This window comes from Acyrthosiphon pisum, chromosome X (assembly GCF_005508785.2).
Source record: "Acyrthosiphon pisum isolate AL4f chromosome X, pea_aphid_22Mar2018_4r6ur, whole genome shotgun sequence".
In the NCBI taxonomy this organism is placed as follows: Eukaryota; Metazoa; Arthropoda; class Insecta; order Hemiptera; family Aphididae; genus Acyrthosiphon; species Acyrthosiphon pisum.
Window position 1 is genome coordinate 127,176,413 of NC_042493.1, and position 3,607 is coordinate 127,180,019.

The window sequence follows — 3,607 nt, forward strand, 5'->3', positions numbered from 1 at the left end:
GCCCACATAGCATTTGTCAATCATAACGATTGTATTAATGTTTAATTTTGATTGGAATTTAAATATTTAAAATTAAAAATTTAGCCAACATTGAATAATTATTTAATTTTAGAATCCGAGCGAAGCTTTTTTTATGTTTTAATTGAAAAATTGTACAACAATTATTCAATTTTAAAGAAAAAATATTTAAATGTTAATACAAATTTTAAATTGTATAAGTCTTAATTTTTAACATTTATTCAACTTACTAAGATTAATAATTATTAAAGTTTGAAAATCAAATATTAACTTGATCTTTATATTAATGGTTTAATTTTAATTATGTGCTCATTGAAAATTAAATGTATAATATTATTATATTTAAATATATAATATATAATATATATATTATACATTATATATATTTTTACATTATGTATTTATGTAAGCATGGGTATAATAACTATAATCTAAATATATATTTTTCCAAAGAGTCCGTTGTTTCCGTAGCTATATAAATAATTTATAGAATAATAATTATATTATAGTAAAAGATTAAGAAATGTACATAATATACCTGCTATAATTATAATAATCATATAGTTTATATTAGTTTCTAGACACGCGTTTAAATAATTTTATGCAATGTTTTTAAAATTAATAGTGCATTTTGTATTATATATTATAGCCATTAGCCATAATCTATCTATCATAGATTAAAATATACACGGTATATAGGTAGTAGGTACCTATATAATATGAACCACGCCGTGTATAGATAATAGATATAATCTATAATATAGCTAGGTAATTGTTTAAAAGTAGAAATGTAAAATTATCATAGATGACAACTATGCAACTATGGTGACATGGTGTTTTGTATAAATATTATAAAAGCGTGTGAGAACACGTTTATAGCCTATATAGGTACATAAACGATATACCTACCTAAATTGTTATTGTGGACTGTTGTAAAGCCCGGTAAAGGTGTAAGGCATTTTATTAATTTGATAATATAATTTTGAATTTACTATAGTTTTGGTAATAGTATAATACTTATTTATTCATATAACTTATTAATTATTACACTGTTTAGATAATAATATATAGCTATACTTGCAAACTGCAGTAAGTACCCAGATAGCAATAAGAAAACATTTATATTGTAAACATATGTTTTCCTTGTGTTCTTGGAAATATTTTGTTTAAAAAGATTTTGACAATATGTTTAAATGATGAACAAAAATTAATTTAAAAATAATATTGAAAACACATTGTAATAATATGTTTTTTACATAATGAAGAAAATATTGTAGAAAACATCAAAAAAATATACGTTGACAACGTTTTTCTAAAATGATTGATAACAGATGTTCTTGTAAATATTGTGACAATGTGTTTGTTGAATGGACAGAAAAATATTTGAAGGAACGCTAATTAAAAATATTGAGACAACGTATTTCTATATATTATTGACAACATATGTTCTTGTAAATATTTTAACAATGTGATTATTTAATGGACAGGAAAATGTATTAAAGAACACTCAGTAAAAATATTGAGACACTGATTTCTATAAATTATTGATAACATATGTTCTGGTACAGATTGTGGCAATGTGGCAATGCAATTGTTAGCGAGCGGTTTTTTTTCAGTTTTATTACGGGCTGGTCAAAAATGTTGCCCCCCCCCCCCCCTCAAGGACTGGAATGACACCACTGGGTTGAGGACAAGTATATTACAACTTACTTACTGCAATAGGGATTACTGATTTATCCATTCTAAATATTAAGTGGGATGTTGCAAATAATTTACAACAGAATCAGGGTTGGCAGTGGTAGGTATACATAGGGATCAACATTTCCGAAAAAAAAAGGTTTTCCGAAAAAAACCCGGGTTTTTTCCCGTTTTTTTCGGAAAAATTGGGAAAATTTGGTTTCATTTAAAATTTCCGAAAAAAATGATTTTGACGAAATAAACTGGTTTTTTTCCTGAAAAATTGAAAAATAATAATAAATAATTTATAAAAATATATTATCGTGTCCCGCATTTCCACCAATGATGTTTTGTTGTTATGTATTTTCCTAACAATTATTAATTAATATTGTCAATACACATTTTGTCAATCGTGTGCTGTCTATATATTTGATCTACAACTTACAAGTAATATATTAATTATATAATATTTAAAAATAAAGGTGATTTATTTTCGGGGAAATACACTCTACCACATAAATACCAATTTGATATGTGACTACGTTATTTTTAGAACAAATATTGAAATTTGCGGACTAATATTTTTAATAGTTTAATTTTAAATTTTAATACAATAGGTAATACATTGATATAACCGTATTGGCAAATGTGAAATGACAATAACTGGTTTCCTTATCTATTTTTCAAAATGGTTTTTTTTTACATAGATTATTTTAATTTTTAAGCTTTAATACAATTTTTTAATTTTCCAAAAACTCGGTTTTTTTTTTAATGTTCCGAAAACATCGGGTTTTTTCGGAAATGTATTATTTTAATATTCTCCAATTTTTCCACGTTTTCCGAGGCTCTGGGAAAAAAACGGTTTTTTTCCGAAATTTTCCCGAAATTTTCCCGAATTTTTCCGGAAATTTTCCGGCATTTTGATCCCTAGGTATACATATATATATACACCCAGCTATATGCCATAAGATACAGAGGCTCTTTAACACAGAAATTAAATTATAATAAAAATATTGATTATTATTAAATAGTGATTCTAAGGGCTAATAAAAATTATAACTAATAAGGATTGTAAGAATTGTAAAGAAGACGAAGACACACGTAAGACTACGTACAAATCACAATATGTTCATCAATAGATTATAGAGCTGTTAAGCCTATATGATAGTGGCTGCCTTAGAAATAATATTCTTAGAATAGCTGTGCTGCAATTGCTAATTACAAGCTATGATAATTTATTTTTATAACTATAACCACCTTTTTAAAAAACCAAGGACGTAAATAATTAGATGATATACAAGAGAATAAACGCCACTGCCGAACATTTTTTTCGTATTTCAAATCAAATTATTTTCAATATAATTTTAATAAAAAAAATGTTCAGTATTTTTTTTAATGTAATGATAAAGGTCCTGTGCTGCCCCCCCCCCTAAACTTAGACATAGCTTAGGGGCCCTGGGCTAAATACGCCACGGAGTATACCTAGTACCTACAGCATAAAAACAAAGAAATAAGTTTTAAATTAATACATTCTATTCTTATATTAACCAATATCAAACGTACTTATGTTATTTGTATTAAATTAACTGCTAAATGTATTGGTGTAACTTGTAAAATAATATATTGTAATAATAAGGTAATTATTGACTTCGTATACAATTAAATACGAAATAATAGGTATTGAAGCTATAATATAGGTAACATTGTTATTAATGATTTTGAAATTTATATTTGGTAAAGCCCCCAACGAGTTGGTGAAATAAGTATACATAATTTTAGCACTTCCTAAAATGTATAGCACTATTTGCATATAATTGTTATATATTATAATGTTTTTTAATAAGTATTTTACTATTTAGAAGAGCATGTTAATTGTATTTTATATATTTCTTTGCATTTTTACTTGTTTTTT